Here is a 19,184-nt window from a genome sequence, read left to right on the forward strand (position 1 = left end):
ATATGTATATCTTACTTGTTTCTTTCCATGTTTCTCATTTGTTATTGTGTATTAATATCTAGTCTCATGCTTGTGTGCTTTTTGGTGCACTTTTTTGGAGCCTCGAGTGGCACTCAAGCATGAACATTTGTTGTTAGTTTTTTGTTTCAAACGTTTTTAGTCGGCCTTCTTGCTTATTACTGCTCTGCTCTTGAAAGTATAATATTAGTATAATTATGTAATTCAAGTAGGCGTAACGTGTGGGCAATAATATTATAATAATTATTGTAATGAAATTTAAAAGCGTCTAATTAAATAATGTATAATATGTGGATGATAAAGTGAAGTGATGTGGAAAACACACTTTGGAATATGATTTCAATAACAATATGAGTGTGACTTGTTTTAGCGTTCTTTGAGCTTTGTCATCTTTATACCTATCAACTTAGATTCCTGTGACTCTGTTTGGATCAAAAACTGTGTCAAAATTAGTTGATTTTCTGATAATCTGCCAATATAGGCATAATATGGATATTTCAATGCGGACTGCAGATTAGTTATCTGATAGCAGCTTAGGGTTTCTTTTCCGGCAAAGGCTGTAATAAGTTATACCATTTTTTCAGCATGTTCTCGAAATGACCAGTGACTATGATTCTGCAGTTTCTCTTCTGGTTTTCAGTTCTTTTAGCTTTTAGCACTTATTCAGCTGAAAAATATGATCGCTGAATAGGTCGCTGAATACTAAAGTGTTGAAGTTGCGCGCTGAATTTTGAAATACTTCTCAATCTGTTCTTCTATTTTACAAGTTTAGTGCTCTCATTACTGGTTATCCTAGGTAGCAAGCATATACAAATATGTTTTAGAAACTTATATTTTAAGATTTATTAATATTTGTAACCAATTACCCCTATCAAGTATTACATTTCCATTTGGCTTCGATAACACTCTCTTTTTATATAAAATATGCATTATAAAGCTAACCAAATTAGTAGATTTATCGAAATACTCTCATTTTGGTGCTAAATATCCTTATATTCAGAATGTACTGAGCACTTAGTATCTTTGGTGTTCTCCTCATTATTGTAGGTAGCTCCAGCTCATATAATATTGCGGGAGTAGATAGTCGGAAGGTAATAATAGTAATCTCGTTAGTATGTAAAAATGAGCAAAATATAAGGAGACATTTTATGCGCTGCTAATAAATATGGTAAGCATCTGCTAGTCCAAGACTTTTTGTGCCCTCGAATGCAGCTGGAACACAGTGTAGGTACAGATTGGAATATGATACGACGATAGTATGAGACTTATTGCTTTCGGATGGTCTGAGTCGCGAAAAATAGTTTACGTGTGCGGATGAGAAATCAAAGTTTTGAAATCAAATCCGGTTTTCACAAAGAACTAATTGAATTCGTTGTTATTTCGAGATTTTTAAGCAAGTTGTTGGCCTTTTTTCTGTCACCTGTTCTTTAGCCTATGATTTTGAGATGTTTCACAACGTAACTGAATGCCCTGTATTTATTAAACTAGTGGTGACGAAGTTGTGATGACGTCAAAATGTGCAACAATCTAGCGAATGGCGCTCCATAAGAGCCCAAACACAAAAAACCAAAATGGAAAATTGCATTAAGCGTTGCCATGCCTGTATTGTCCCAGGGGCCTATTTTGAAGACTATTAAGTGTTAAAATACATTTGTCAGTCCGGCTCAAATTTGATCAGTTGACATATAAATTGCTGCAGTTTTATTAAATTTTGTAATAGATATTTTTGTATCCGTTATTGAAACAAATCTGGATAATCTTCAGTAGCTCTATACTCTTATTCGCTTCTAATATCTAACTATGTTAGCATATATACTGATATGAATTTCGGAAATTTTATTTAATTTATTTTAATGACGAAATATTTTGAATATAATTGACATCAAAATTTCGGCAAATACTGAGACGTAGTCGCAAATGTCATTCAAATAATTTCCTCAAATCATTTCCGTCAACAATTTGTGCGCAATAAATTGTCGTGTGTTGCATGCCACAGTTATAGCTGCTGTGCAAAATGCACAAAAGTTTGCAACTTAATTTGCGAAATTGTCAACAACCGGCAGAGTAAGCAAAAGTGTCAACTCAACAGCATGCTGACGAACACAAGCGCACATTTACACACATACACTAACACATACAAGTACGAGAAATAGTTGTGAATATGCAAATACTTGCAACACTATGTGTATGTATGTGTGTATGTTACTATGTGCTGCAAAGCAAAGCGTGTACGGAGAAACAACACAGCAGCTTAATAAATTTCTGCTGGTCAAAACTGTAGCACGGATCAACTGAGTGCCTCAACTATGGATTTGAGGTTAAGGGGTGGTAGCGGAAGCAGCTGTCGGGAAAGTCACTTTAAGAATGTATAAAGTGCCAGCGTGCTGAGGGTTAAATGGCAGCATTCATTAAAAATTCAAAATCAAAATTGTCATTTGCATAAAATCTACAACAATAGCAACAACCATGACAAGAGAGAAAAAATTTATTTTCCAAGCTTTCAAATTGAGCGTCACTCGAGATAAATAAATCTGTACCGGTGACATTGCAACTTATTTGCACGAAGCGACAACACACCGGAGTTGCACTTTGTCTAGCAAATATTCATTAACAGTCCATAACGATGAAAGTGTGAAAAAGTGTTGCATATTTTAAGGCGGCATAGCGCTGTTGATGAACTGCAGCTCAGCTTAAAATATGCGAAAAGCTGCAACAAAAATGCTGTTAATGCTTTCAACGCCTACTTTAATTTTATGTATTGCCTACAAATATGCAAAAATATATATTATAACGGTATATACTCGTAGACACAGTTGTATGTGTATTAGAGAGTCAGATATTCGTGTATGGGTATACCTGCTAGGCTTCATCAAGCTATATGCTGTTGCTTTGGTCGCTATCGAGCCGGTGCTTGTTGCCTGCGGCGCTAACCGAAGCGCAAATTATAGTGGCAAATTGGCATTGCAACAACAACACATCGTGTAACAGCAACCACAATTGTAACAACACAAATACATGCAGTTGTATGGGTTTATGCACGAATGCGTGTGTGTATTTGTGTAGGCATGTAGACTTACTTTGACTGCTCGTTGCTTGAAGTGAACATGTTGCCAACAACAGTTCGAGTTGAATGTCCTTTGGCGAAAGTGTGCAAAACACACACACATATACATATATACATACACATTTGTTGGCATTTACACACAGAGACACACTTTGGTTGCCTCTTGGCATTTTCTTCATATGTATGTGTACCTTGATGTGAGCATATATACATATATATACTTGTATGTGCGTGCGTGTGTTGCTTGTGCCTCGGCATTAATGTGCTCATATCCTGCTTCCAGGAAGCTGTTAATGCGACGTAAACCTCAGCCAACACATTGAATCGAATGTGCGCACAGCATAGAGCAGCGAGTAATGCTTGTGTGGGTAGAACAAATATTGTACATTTGTAATCAACCGACGCATGTAGATATGTACGCACATACATATACATATCTACAAATACACTTGGGTTATACTTGTATAAACAGAAAATATCTGTGTGCACAAATTTGCCTTTCAATGTGGCGTTACCGTTATACAGTTGTGAATTGTTGACTTGCATTTATGTGTGTGTGGGTGTATTTGTTTTTGCGATGTGTGCGTGAAAATATGTTGTTGTTGTTAAACTTTGCTCTATAACGTCATATTAGATGCGTAATTAGATGGAATTGAGGCTTCCGTAACCATTTGCTTCATTGCTGATGCGCACAAGATACAAATACATACATACCTACTTATATCTGTGTCAAGCTGCTAGCGGCAATAGTATTTATATAGTATGTGCTGTATAAGATGAGCAACATAGAGTTTCGTAAATGTATGTATATACTAATAATGTATGTGGAATATTTTCGTTCTTCAAAAAAAGTTTTTGTTTTTATTTCTGAGCTCTTATTCTGAGTTGTAGTAGCCCGGTGTGACGGTCGATATTTCGAAGTTTTTTCGTGAAATTTTTTCAGCAGGAAAATAATATGCGATCGTTTTGTAATTTTTACATGCTTTTATTACTACTTTCAAGCATACAAATACATTTTTTTACTTAATTTTACATTGATTTATTCATAATTTTTTGCGTTAAAGTGGAGTTCTCGAAGGAACATTAAGCGGTTTCGGGAGGGCACACAGCCTTTCGTAGTCATCTGAAATAAAAAAATCGAAGAGATTCCTCTAGTGAATTAACCAAAAATATGCATAAAAAAAATTTAAATAGTGGACTTGTGAAAACAGGTACTGAATGTTGACAAATTGTTTAAAAAAATTAATAAATTATCAAAAAAATAAATGTTTCAAAGGTTAAATATTTATCTATATGTATCTAGAATAACGAGTTAAATTTTTAGCCAAATCGATTAAATAGTTTTTAGTCAGTGTTTCCCCGAAATTTTAATAACATAGTTTCGGGAAAAATACGCTAGAAGTTTGGACAACTTTCACACTTACATACAATTAATTTCACGCACACTACGGCGCGCTCTCTTTTTGTGGCTATAACTTCGAAAATATCGAAAATTTTGAAAGGTTTTACTGTAAATATTTTTCTAATATACCAAATTATTTATAATCCATTTAACCTATATAATTTTAATAACTTAAGAAAATTTGTTATTAGCTCATGAACCTATTACTTGAATTTCAAATTTTGCAAACTAATATTTCGACAATTATTTTAACAAGTTTATAAAGTTTTTTAAAAATAGGTATATAGAAAATAGCTGCGTAATGATACTTTCAATCATTAAAAAAACCAGCTGGAAAATTTGACTTAAACTAAGTTTCTACCTATTTATTAAGGTGTACAGCATAATACTTCAGTAAATGTCCATATAAGATAATGCGCCTGCTTGTAGGCAACGATTTTTGATAAGCAGTTTTCTTGATTTTTAAAATAAAAATCTTAATAGCTTATTTGCGGAGTCAGCTGACTATCGCAAATAGGTAATATCATATATAATATAAACAGATTAATGGGAAATTTTTTAAGTGGTTAGGCCGGTTTAGAGTGTTCGGAAGATTTGGAAGAGATTTAAATGACAATTTATACTGGGAGTATTGAATTTCTCTCTTCCAGGATTTATGTAATACATATTTGAATGTGTAAAATAAGAATGTTGATATTTTGTCACGAAATGGCGGCTGCTGTACCAATGACACATCTGACAAGAGGGCCTGAGGCTGGTAATGCTGAAGCTAACTGGGCCGTGTAAATGGATAATGGTTTTTTTTCAATATTTTAGCATTGAACAATACTATTAGGACGTTAAATTGTGTTTCAAGCCAAAAAATAAATAATAGATTTTTTTAAAAGCCAAGGCTCTTACAACTAATAATTGTGAGCCTAAATGTAGGCCAGCTATTTTTAATATTTACATTATTTGGCATACGTATATTTCCAATTAAATTGTTGCCTAATTTCGGCTAATATGAATACAAAATTGCCCCATTGTCGATATTTTAGCGCTCAATTAGATATGCTTTATGTGTTTTGAGAATGTTCGATAAGTTTGTATATGCCTTTCTAGTTTTACGCGTAGTCTGAATAACTAACTAATAAAGGAGTGGTAATTCATACTTTTATGCAACACAGGTCACCAAAAATTAAAAAACTAAAAAATAACAATGGTTTGAAAAATCCTAGTCCAATCTCTAAAAGTTTTTATTTCACATATAGAAAGTTATAGAATCAGATCTATTGTCAGATATATCTTTGACAAATTTGACCTAACCTGTGCGTTCATTTAAATTTTTTTCAATGAGAATCATGTTGCCTAAAAATGACACAGCCTAGTATATAAAAATATCTGTATTTCATAGCTTAAATAATCAAAATTACGAACGGCGCATTGATATATATCTGTTAATTTGACAGTGAGTGAGTTTCTATTAGACTGACATCTAATTCGGACAAAGTTATAAAATTTGATTATAATTTTATTTATTATTTAAAAAATAATTATTGCCACATATTTGCCCTGATGCTTCTAACACCAAAAGTAAACGTCGGAGACCCTATAGGTATATATATATATTATATAGTTTTTATTTAGTAGAAAGGTAAATTTTATATATATATAATATATATATATACATAAATTATCAGCCTGATTAGCCGTATTCGTCTGTCTGTCTGTTTGTATAAATGTGAGCTAGTCCTTAAATGTTTGAGATACCGTTCTGAAATTTTATACACGTCTTTATTTCCCCAAGAAGCTGCTCATTTATCAGAACCACCGATATGCATTAAAGCATATAAATACCATCCAAACTGATCGATTAAAGTCAATTTCTGGTTTGGAAAACTATTTTTATTGTGTAAGATATCTTCACGAATTTTGGCAACGCTGCAATCTTCGAATAAATTGCCATATCGGACCACTATATCATATGCCATATATGCTTCTCAACTTCGCTGCGAGAATTCTAATAATCTTAATATGCTCTGACTTCAAGTGCAGCAAATCATGTAAATCAAGTTATCGCACATCGCCTGCAGCAAGTGTGTTTCCAAGTGTTGGTGGCGGCAACAATTGCCTGTCGATTGCACGTGCAATGGAGGATGAATTATGCCTGGGCATCTGAAGACAATGCACCCTTTCGTTCGTAATTGTAAGTACATTGTTATGCACCTACACTAAAGTGTTCACACACTCGCACACACACATACATCTTTGAAAGGCTCAAAAGCCTTAGTGTATGCGTTGATTCGAATTCCTTCGGGCAAAATTGTTAACGGACCAATGTGTGTAATTGCCAATGAACAATGACAGCAGAATTTGGTGAACACAATCGTTATGTGTAAAGACAACAACAACAATTACAACATAGCCATGAAGAGCCATGGCCAAACCACAAGAAAAATTTTAACAACCACCATAAAGGTAGAAATACCATGCAACAGCCAGTGCTGCCACATGTTTGTGAATCAAGTCAACGTGTGTGCTGCAACGAATTTGTTGTTGCTTCCATTATTTCTGGCTGGCAGAACTGCCAAGCAGGCTATGCGAACCGGTCGATCTTGCGCTGTTGCCATCCGCCTAGTTTATCGCACAGCGCCTGTGCATATGCCTTGCGCCAGTAACCTTAACTGCCGGTCGATATGGCGGCTGCCGCCTCATTTGCGGCTGGCAACTGCTGTTTTCGGCAAACACACACATACACACTAAAATGGTGCTTATCTCGTCACACTTCCTTTATGCGCCTGCTTTGCTGCCCGAAATTATGCCACATATTTGCCGACAACGACCGTGCTACTGCTATATGTCACGTGATTTATCGTATAAGCAGTGGTGTGCCGCAAGCACGACAATATATGTATGTATGTGCTCACACACAGAGACACGCGCACATCGTAACTGCCTGCAAGAAAATCGGCAGCGTGGTTGGTTGTAAACAACGGTCACTGCTTTTGGTATACAAGTATCGCATACTATGGAGGCACAAAACAGGTTTACGCCTCAGCAGCACACACACACTAGTTCAGGAATTGTGTGTGAGCATACATATGTACATTCATTCTTGAGCTCTTGCTTACGCATATTGCCAATGACAATTAGTGACAAATCGCCTGAGAGAGCTTCGGTGATTATTATGTGCGCCTGTGTGTGTGTGAGCATAAGTGTCTGTGTGCGCTTATTTACGCATATTGCACGCTACTGCCAATTATGCGAACCATTGAATTGGCAATAACCATTGCCAACGGCTTTACTGCTGACATTGAAAAGAATTATCGCATAGCAAAAAGTAAGCAGCAGAAAATCATAGCATACCTTCAGGTGTTATTTTTAAAATATGTATACACATTTCAAAATTGTGCTTAAATACGGTCTAATAATTCCAAATTAATTACTTCATTTAAAATATTTGAAATCTTCCAATACTAATGTAGTGATATTTTTTAGTAATTTGTTGAATTATTTAGTAGAAAGGCAAATTTTTTATTGTAGTCAAATAAAAGTATTTATACAATAAATATATTAAAATTTAAAACTTTAAATTTCCGTACCTTTTGTTTAACCTTATTTTATATTGTACTATTTTCATATTTTATACAAATACCTATTGTAATTCCCTTTAATACCTCGCCATTTACGCAATAATATTATATTTTGTTCTTCCTTTTCTCTTCGCGCCTAAATTCTCATAAATTTTTATATGTTAACAGTTTCCTGTAAATGTACCGTAAAATATGGTTATTTACTTACACACTTGAATATTATACGCCTGCAGCTCTTTTGTGTCATCAAGCATTATTATGATCATAATCCATAAGCTGAGGCTTGTCTAAGCAGATACTTAGAAGTTGCTTAGATATTTGTGTAGTAAAAATCACATATTATATTATATAATCAGTATTTATGATATATATTTTTTTACTCAAAATTATGGTTATATATGATTTATTGTGGAATTAATCATTATTATTATAACCAATTATCATGAAAATGCTTAGACCGTCGAAAAAGGAATAACGTGACATTATCTGGTTTTTAAGCTATTCTATAGCTTCTATCGCGGGCTTTGAGCGTGGGAACTGAATCACTTAATTCCGTAACGGAAATAAACCTAACACGATCACAAAGTATGCGCAAAATGTTTGCATACTTTTAGGCGTATTTTCGCATATGTCAAGGGGAACAAATCAATTAAAGAGACAACAATCATTTAATATTCGGGGTCATAATATTAGTAACATTATTATCATTTTGGTAAATAGTTAACCCACCTTTTGGAACAGTATCTTATTTGACTTCAACAAAACAATTGAGATTAGGTATTTCAATCGGATTATCAATTACAAGTATAATAATAAATTTCCACTTATCTTGCTTGGCGATTTCAATATCAATTCCGCTTATAAGACATCAGAGCGGTTGACAACTGTTCTTTCGGAAAAATTTAATTGGAAAATGAATAATAATCCACAAGAATCCACTTATAATATGGGACCACCATTGACACGGTTTTTTCCAGATATTTATAGAATATCAAGTCTCAAACTTATGTTTCTTATTTCAGTTAGCATAAATCTATAGGTTTAATGATAAACATTCCTAAATAACCTACATATATTGTAAGATAATAAAAATAATTTAAAACAATATTTACTTCTCATTTATTCAATATAAAGTGTAACTTGATTAAGAAAAAACTTGAAATACAATACAAAGCAAAAAAAAAAAAAAATACTACATAAAAAATAAATAAATAATTATAATTGCATAAGTTGATAAAAACTGCTTTGCAATAACTTTACCGCGGGAGTCCCCTAGTGCCAGACGTACTTTTTTTGTATATCAATTGCATGTTGTTGATCTGTCCATTTAAAAATCGCAACAATAATCATTATTTAAGGTCCCTGATAATAACTTTTAAAAATACAAAAGGTTCCTTATAAGCACATGATTCCGATCTTTTAGTGAAATTGCAAATTTTTTTGCAATTAAGTGCTTGAACCGAACCCACAAAAAATAACGTACAGTTACAGGTTCAGTTCACGTTTTGATTCGTCTTTTTGGAACAACTTAGGTATTAGCTGGTTCATTACGACATGGAAATTTAAAAACTTGCCAAAAGAACATCCGTCACCTTACTGGTAATAGTATATCCTTTATGAGCATTTTCTGTAGTATTGGGAAAGTATGAACCAACAATGCTTTCGGCATTCAAATTGCTCTAGACAGTAATTTTGTTTTATGCAAAAGAGCATGAAGAGTTGTTCACAATCCAGTAAGGGCAAATTTGTTCATTTATGTAGCCGCCCAGTCCGAAATAAGCTTCATCGTCGGAGTTTATTTGACGTTTAAAATGTGTATATGAGTTTGTTGCAAAAAAAGCAAGTTTTGGAAATATTTTTTAAGAGTTTGACCCTTATTCTCGTGTAAGCACTTGTAGGGTAGTTTCCCGAAGTATATTGAACATAGCTGTCAAATACATGTGTTTACTTTGAGAATTTCCTTTCCTATACTTAGGGTGTTAGTACAAAAAAAAAAAACACCCTATATAAGAATAACAGTAATAAATATATATGTGTAATATTAGTTGTTTAGTTGTTGTTGTAAATATTAATTAACTGACTTCATATATAAAATTTTATATAGTTACTAAGTATAAATGTGTACTTATGTCGATAACTTTGAAGTTTTAGAAATCCGCATATCATGTTTTTGCATATACACAAATTTACACCTGTGGCAATTCAAAACAGTTAGCTGATATTTAAACTTACATAATCTCTACTTGTTGTCGGAGATACTTAGTAAAATATTTGCTGAATGGGGTGAAAATACAGTCAGGCGAAACTCTGCTTTGTTAAACCATTTGTATTTCATGTATCCTGCAGGAAAACTTAAATAACATTAACATATATAATATATTAGACCAGGGTGAATAATTTTTGAAAAAAAAAAAAAAAAAAAATAGCACGATGGAACTTATTGGAAAAGGAACAGAATATAATAAAAATGAAAGAAAAAATATTTGTGAGTGATCTGAGGTCGGGAAGTGTAATAGAGGGGGGTGGTTGAGTTTTTGGTTTGCCTCAATTTACGGAAAAACTAGAAGTCCTATGAAAAAAAGTTAAAAGGAAAAGTTGTGGCTAATAAAAAGATCTACAGCCTATTCACGCCTTTTTTTCTATAACCAAGTTTTCGGGTTTTTATTTTTATCTTTTACAAACAATTTTGGGTTAAACTAACCTTTCTATGTCTAACTGTAATTTTTTTAATATAAAATATTTACTTACTCTTGTCATTTTGATTTATTTTTGGCTTATATGGTTCTGAAACTAGAGTTAAATTGGCGAATTCATACTTCTTCTTCGACAACTGGCCCGTTTTTGATCTATTTCAAACTAGTTTTTAATCACAAAATACCATTTGCACCGATTAAAAATGTTAGGAAGTGCACTAGAAACGATGCAAAGTTTTTTCGAGTGTAATTTTAATTTTCTACAAGGCATGCTCACAGATGACCATTTTTATTAAACATCATTGAATATATTTCGAATTACTGGTGTAAATCTGAGAGATATGTGCACTTAAACAATTTAATGTGAACAGAATGACACTAGGTCACAAGTACTTCAATATGTATATATCGATTTCCCATAGATGTTGTTGCACATGTGTTACCTGCAATTTTATGCACAATGGTATAACTACTTTACTAAATACTTTCATGTAATCCTGCAATATTTGGACTATTGAAGTAGGCTTTGTTGAAACGAAAGGGCTTATTGAAGTAGATTTGACAATTATGTAATTTATGATTCTCACACGCACACACATGTATTCGTGTGCAAACAAACTGTATAGCGTTGTACTTTGCAAATATTTGCTCACACACACACACACACACAGACACACTCAAGTGCTGCTTTTTGCAAATAGCCATAATTACAGTTTAATTACATAGTAATCGCTATAAATTCAGTAACGATTTGTTTTAAGACCAAACTGAATTGATTTATGCGCATGTATTAGTTTACAGTTTACAAAGACAAAGCAATTATTTGAGTTTTAGTTAATGGAGTACTGTATTTAGCGGTTCAAAGTGTCACCCAAGTCCTTAATATACATCCATTCAGCAAGTATTAATCAGCATTATACACATAAATTATTATAAATAAATTATATTTGAGCAATGAGGCTGATTTTGCTGTCAATTGCTGCAGGTACTACATATAACATATATTTAGTTGAAATATTCGAAAGTATTGGTATAGTTTAAGATATGTTTGTTAGTGACTGGAATCATTGTAAATTTGATTTTTTTAAATCAACCTTAACATGCTCGTACACATATTTTATATTTTCAACTTCACGACAACCCAAACCCATAAATTTCTCGTAATGGGAAAAGCTTGTAAATATCACGCTAAGTACTCGCTTTTGACATAAGGTTCAATGCAACCCAACAACCCAACAGTGAAATTAGCTTGACCCCTCAAGTAGACTGCTGTTCACTTATCCAATTCATTTACATATCGAAATATATTTGTTTCGCTGGCAACTTCCTTGTGCACCTATTTTCGGCCAATCGCATTTCATTCTTAGCGCTCATTTGATTTTACAACTACATACATACATCCATTCAAACTTACATGCAAACCCAGAGCGTAAGTTTAGCTCGCCAAATTGGCATTTCGCTTTTGCATGCAAATTACTCTACGGCTTGGCGCAATCATAAATTGTCCTCGTAAGCGGCGCGGGAAAGCGAATTGGCGTTCGTTATTGTAGAGAACAACAACGATAAAGGCTGCTAAAGTATAAACGTTCATTGACTTGTTGTCCAGCACACAACAGGTAATCTAAACTCAACAATAGCGCCTAGACGTTTGCCTTGCTACGAAAGTCAATTTCGTTTGGGCGCTAAACAGAGAAATGGAAAATGAAAATAAATATAAATATTGTTTCCATGCACTTTTGTAGTTAGCGTTTTAATAGCATCACACTGTAGTCGCTAACAAAAAATCACTCGAGGCGTTATGTGCAACAAGCGTCGAGAATTGGCATTAAAGCGCGGTGTTGGGGTCAACTAACGGGAATTATTGTATATACATATATAAAATTGGAAGCAAATGGTAATGAAACAAGTTCAGACATATAAAAAAATACCTAAGTTTACCAAAAAAAAACCCTGCTTTTTATTCCTAAAAACAAAAGTTACCTACTTTCTGTCTACGTAGAAACTTCAAAGGTAATTATTAACAGAATGAAGCCAAAAATCTATGAATTAGCTAAGTGAAAAGTAGGTTTCTAGATATAAGATTGAAAATAGTTGGGAATGCCTGATCATTCGTTTCTTACTGCTTAATATATACATAGTTATCTTACTAACTGTTAAATCTGTTAGGAATATCTCGATTGATTGTTAGACAAATAACTCACGTAGTTCTACCAAGAATATGAATATAAATTGATAAAAGTTAAGCAACCGCTGGCTTTTATATAATATAATCTATAGTGAGAGAGTTAAACTTTAAAGTCCACTATTGTATACTTTATAATATTTTTGATGTCTTTCTCTGAAGTAGACATACATCTATGAGATATATATTACATAACACGAAGTAGTACATTAGTCTAAAAATTTGTTTCCGAATGTCTTCTGAACGCTCATTCAGCAGGCAGATCTACTCTTTTACGAAATAAACTTAATTTCTTCTATCAATAACGAAGTAAACTTTGAAATTTTTCAATAATATCCCCAAATCTATAAAATGAAAAAAAAACCCGAATATTTGAGTTATAAAATAAATCAGCTGTTTTGTTTAATAGCAGAACAGTGTTAAATTGTAAACTTTTAAGCAGAAAATCTCATTAATACCGCAGAGGTACAAATGTTTTTTAAGAGTTATTAAAGCTTTAGACAAACAGTCGAGCAAAACTGGTTTTCAGTTCTTTCGTTATACTTCACGTCTCAACCCAACACAAGTAAAGTATTTAGATTTCACTTTACTTCCTGGATTTATTGACAACTTTTTTTTTTACTTAGCTGCTAAAAGGGACACTTAGATCTATATAAGAATCTGTAATTCAAACTACCAATATTTGCAGTTTGTTAAGGAGTATTTTGATTTATTTAATATAGACCCGGATATTTTAACTCTTTAATAAGAATAAAAAATCCGCCATTCTTGTAAAAGGCTGTCTTTGGAATCACAGGGCCACTGAAGGTTTCCTTTATTTAATATTTTACTAAGGCATCAAACAGGTATATTAGTCCAATAATAAAATATCTCGTTAAATAAAAAATCTACAAAAAAAAAGGTAAAGAAGCTTTAATGTCAAGGACCAATAGATCGATTCACTCAAAAAGCACCTTCACTGTGAGATGGCTGTTTCAAATTTTTAAAACCCAGAATGTATGAAAAACAAGAAAAAACGTTAACTTCGGCTTTACTGAAGCCATAATACCCTTTAAAGGTGCATTTTTTTTATAGCATATAAGGGTATAAAAAGATATTTATGCTGATTTTGATTGGTAAATTTGGATGGTAGCTAGAAACTACTGTGGTCCGATCAGAATAATATGTTCAGAAATCGTAGCAATGCCTTGGATAATAATCCTTGCCAAATTTCTTGAAGATACCTCGTCAAGTTAAAATTTTTCCAAAACAAGTATTTGCTTCCGATAGTTCAGTTTGTATGGCAGCTATATGCTATAGTTGTCCGATATCTCACGTATGAGCAGCTTTTAGCTGAGAAAAAGAAGTGTACAAAATTTCAGATCAATATGTTAAAAACTAAGAGATTAGTTCGTGTATATATAGACGATGAGACAGACGGATGGTCGGACAGTCGGCCAAGGCTAAATCGACTTAGCTCGTCAAGTTAATCAATTATACATATATTTTATATGGTCTCCGACGTTTTCTTTAGGGTGTTACAAACATCGTAACAAACCTAATATACCCTGTTCAGGGTATTATTAATGCGATGATTTTAACATTTAATATATATTTTAAATTAAAACATTATTAAAATATATATGAGGGCATGCTTTTTTTAAGCTGCATATATCGCATAACATGCACATGACGTGTTCAATATTTTTCGTTTTTAACTTGTACATTCCATTGCAGTTTTATCCACGTAATCCGTGTAGACACACAATTATTTTTGTTTCAAGTGCGCGTTGGCAAAGCGACAGACATTCTTATATGGACTAATGTAAATGTAAACATACATGCATACATATTATGTACATATTACGATATTCAAACAAAGAAAATACTGTAACGAAAATATCCTAGTATGAAAAGTGAACTCTATAACAAAATTATGGCGTACTCAGTTGCATTTATACCAGTTGCTTGTTCGATTTGTAACTCTCAAAGACTGAGAAATTGAAAAATATATATATGTAACTAGATACCTTAATAAAGTGGAGTAACCTTTTCCTCCCATAATTTAGTCTCTTAAATTTATGCGAGTTGTTTGTTCGATTCAGTACTCTCCAAAGTTTAACAAATCGAAGAAAATACTTACGGCACTCGACAAAGATATTACAATCTCTTTCTATTTTTCTCTACTCCAATTTTATTTCATTATACCAATTTCTTTAATTTCGGCCAGTTGTTTGTTCGCTACTCACCTGCAATTTTTAGCGAATCGAAAGAAATACGTAGATACCTCATTAAATTGAGCTAACCTCTTTCTACGCTATATCCATTTGTGTACTTGATTTATGTTAGTTATTAGTTCGATTCGCCACTTTCAAAAATTTGATGAACAAAAAACAGTCAGAATTTTCCGGATGGGTGCACGCACTTATTAAAATATATATGCATGTACACTACATATATTTATACCGTCGTGCAGCACGTGACTTGTTTGGCCAATTTTGGCTTTGTGTATTTGTTTTTGTAGCGCTGCAGCGAATGGTCAAATGATTTTGTTAGTCCGTCTATGTATTTGTGTGCGTGTACGCTTGCTTATTGTAGTATATTTGCTGCGGCGGTTTGCATTTATTTTGATCTGTTTCTTGTTTACTCTGCAATGTTTTTGCTTTTATTTTTGTACGTGTTTATAAGAATAGAATGAGTGCAATTTCATCTTCCCGCATTTTGCTGGGTAGCTTTGTTTCCCCCCGTGGCGACTTAGCGCGTGTTAATGGTATTTCTTGTGGTTGCAAGTGTGTGTGTGTGCATGTCTGTAAATATGTATATATGATTGTGTTGTTGTTGTTGATTATGCGCGTAAATTCTCATAGCTTTGCATGTTTAAAGACTATATCATGTATTTGCTGTTTGTAAATGTTGGAAAATAAAGAGTTCAGTGAGAATAATATACACAAAGGGTAAATGGAAAAATTTTATTAGAAAGAGTATTGCAATTATTATTGGACATTTTTTCTTCCTTCATAACTTAATAAAATAAATCGATTTCAAGCGCTTTGGTATTCGACTTCGAATTTAATAAATATATTGTAATAGTTCTCCTGCTCCCCCTTTTTAGACCATTATTAAATGGTTACGTTAGTCTACAGCCCTCATAAAAGATATAGCTTTGACAGTTAATGCTGGAAATATGGAAATAATTTTAAACTTTATTAAACAACTATTTAAGTATTTCAAGAAATATATAGATATCTCAATATAAATTTAGGATCACCTTTTTTAAGAAGGCCGCTACGAGCGTTGATTTTCCCAAGAACTCATGTTATCTGAAAAAAACGGGGTTTTAATGTACATAAGACTTATGTTTTTCGCCTTATAAAAACTTTTTCGCAAAATGATGGTTTTGTAAAAAATTCAAAATTTTTCACCAAAAATTTTTTATAAAAATTAAAGTTAATATCAAAAAATCGATAAGAGTTAAGTGGATAATGTTACTGTGAAGCTCTAATTGAAATTTCAAGTGTACTTAAGACAGTCTCCAGTACCATCGTTGCCCCATTTCTGCAATTCAGTTTCGAGAAAAATGCGTTTAAAGTAAATGCTGAAAATGACTGACCCGAAGGCTTCGATACAGCAGCTGATTAAACTGGAAACACATTTTTTCGCTCTTCTACGAGTTGAATAATATTTTAGGACTACAAAGTGACCAGAAAAAATTCGAGTTTTGAAAATCCGAGACTGAGCTAACTCCTTAATTTAAATTATGGTTGAAGTATTTCTACTCCAGTACTAAATATTTCCGCTAGTTTCTGAAGTACTTGCAACATAGCTATATTGTACATTTTTTGGCTTTTTTAGTTGCTCCATACGATTATTTTTATACGCTAACAACAAAGGGAATAGTTTAGTTCACCTAACGGCTGTTTTTAAACGTCGTCCTTGGCAACCTTGGGGGGGAGGGTAATTTATCGAAAACATATAAAGAGCCATAACTAAGCTCCACAATAAGATACAATTGTAATTGGTTTAGAGTAGGGTATCTATGGTGGCCCTGCTCTCCTAAGCCATTCAAACTATACTAACCCAATTCGCTCAGGACAAATATTTATTACATTCCTACCCACCCTATGAAAATAGGTGAATTCGAATTACAACTTCGCCCACTCCCCATATAACGGTTTTGATAAAAGCTAATAAAAGTAGGATAAATCTTTAACTAAATGCATATATTTTACACCCGAAATCGTACAAAATAACTTTATAGGAGCCGATGTCAAATTTGAACGATGGGCGTGGCACCGCCCACATTTAGATGAAAACACATATCTTGGGGCCTACATTACCGATTTCAACCAAATTCAGTAGGTAATATTATCCTGATATTACAGTGCGAAAATCAGACAAAAGCCACGCCTACTTCCCATATAACTCAGTTTTCAATTCCATCTGGTTTTTTCACATTCTGGTAAGCAAATCAAGCACCAATGAATGTATCGGAACTTTGACCGAATAGTGCTATTAGAGAGTGCTATCTTAGACCAAAAATTGTCTAATTCGGAGCAAAACTATTCAAACCCCCAGATACCGAATATGTTAACGCCAGTTCCCATTGCAAACTTTTCACCGAAAGTATCGGTCAACTTGTCAGTTATATTATTGAAATTCGAAAAGAATATGCTCCGGCTTTGATTCTTGCAAGTGGCGAGAATGTAAAGCTCTTCCTTACTTCTTTACTTTTAGCTTATAACTTTATTTATATATTTCAATTACTTTTAATTTGTATCTCATTTTTCTTTTTCTTCTTTTCCAGCTTATTTTGGAAATTTCGCATCGAAAACTTCGCCTCTACATCAGTAGCAGCTTTAACTGTAAACAATTTGACAGCACGACTATGGAAAAGGCCGCAATGTTCATTTGATATTCAATTGTGTGCTTTTTTCCAAACTGATTAGTGGTAAGTTTACGTTAAAGTTGAATTGGAAAGGAAATTTCAATTAATTTTTTTATTTTTTCATATTTCTAAGTTGCTTCCGCTAACTTCGAAGTAAAGTCCCTGCTTATAGATATATATTTAACCAATTACTTTCACTGCAAATTAAGTCGCTTACAGCGCACCTTTTGTGGGTCAACCGAACTTTGCTAATTCCGCAGACGTTTGGTAACTTATGTCTCAATTATTTTGCTAACTTTGGAGCATTTCGTTCTTATTGGCGCAACTGTGGCTTTATACTTGTAGGATGGCAGCGACGCATATTTTTACAAACGCTATATATTAGTGGAATATATGTATGTATGAAACTCATGAATCTTTGCTGGTAAAACACGTTTTCCTTACATTATCTCTACTTTGTTTGCTTCTACCCTGCGTCTCTCTCCCATACTGTCTTCAACTACGCGCATTGACCAAGAAATTGCATAAAACCGCTCAATGCCATTTAATCAATTCAATACTTTAATTACGCATCTCTCAACTCGAGGTGCGCTGCCTTCACGCTCTGCTAGCAGAGGAGTTGTCACCCAACGTAGCGCCGGTCAGCTTCCTGTATTATCAACAGTTGTTGCTGAAATGCGAGAAGTGACTAAAGCAAAAAAAAAAAAAAGAAAAAAAGAAGAACAAGAATTGTTCAAGCAAAAACAACAGCATTAACATTGCCAAGCTCTATAAAAATATATTAACATAAAACGCGTTGTTGCAACATCGGCATGGTGGCAGCGCACAGTTAATCAACAAAGTTTTCAGAATTTAATTTCGTATTTTGCTGCTGCTGCCTCTTCCATCTGCCATTCGCTTTTGTTACATTCGCATTTTTTCGTTCACTCCTTCCGCAATTTAATTTCAGTTGCTCACTCGCGGCAGCGCATTATAAAGTGTTGCCTGCAAGTCTGCTGTCGAAATATATTTAATTTTTACAAAATTGATGCTTTACCTGTCATTTATGCAACCTTTATAATGTTTGTTATTGCTATTGTAATTTTTGCTGGCTGCTTTGAGCCTTTGCAAATGTTTGCTCGCGTTGCCTTGTTTACCATGGCCAATGAAATTCGCCGATTGCCGGTGTTTTTGCTGTTGCTCAATGCCATTTTTGCAACAAAACACATATTATTAATATATACATATGTATACATATATACATATATGCATACTAATATGCCTATATACATATGTACATACAAACATTGGGTATCCATTCCACTCAGCCCCGCAAATTTTGCTGTTCCTTTTCTACTCTGCTCTCTTCAGTATTCGCCTCTTTTGCATGCAGCATTTTACTCACAAAAA

At 33.4% G+C, this 19,184-nt stretch overlaps 1 protein-coding gene across 5 annotated transcripts in view; it reads left to right on the top strand.

Moving 5' to 3' along the window:
• kmr (kramer) overlaps positions 1-19,184 on the top strand; it is a 205,636-nt gene that overhangs the window by 91,694 nt on the left and 94,758 nt on the right. For all 5 annotated transcript variants that reach the window (XM_070105721.1, XM_070105720.1, XM_070105723.1 and 2 more), the window contains one exon: positions 17,715-17,858. The gene's annotated coding sequence lies outside the window, so the exon portion shown is untranslated. The remainder of the gene's footprint in view (positions 1-17,714; positions 17,859-19,184) is intronic.

This window comes from Bactrocera oleae, chromosome 2 (assembly GCF_042242935.1).
Source record: "Bactrocera oleae isolate idBacOlea1 chromosome 2, idBacOlea1, whole genome shotgun sequence".
NCBI lineage: Eukaryota > Metazoa > Arthropoda > Insecta > Diptera > Tephritidae > Bactrocera > Bactrocera oleae.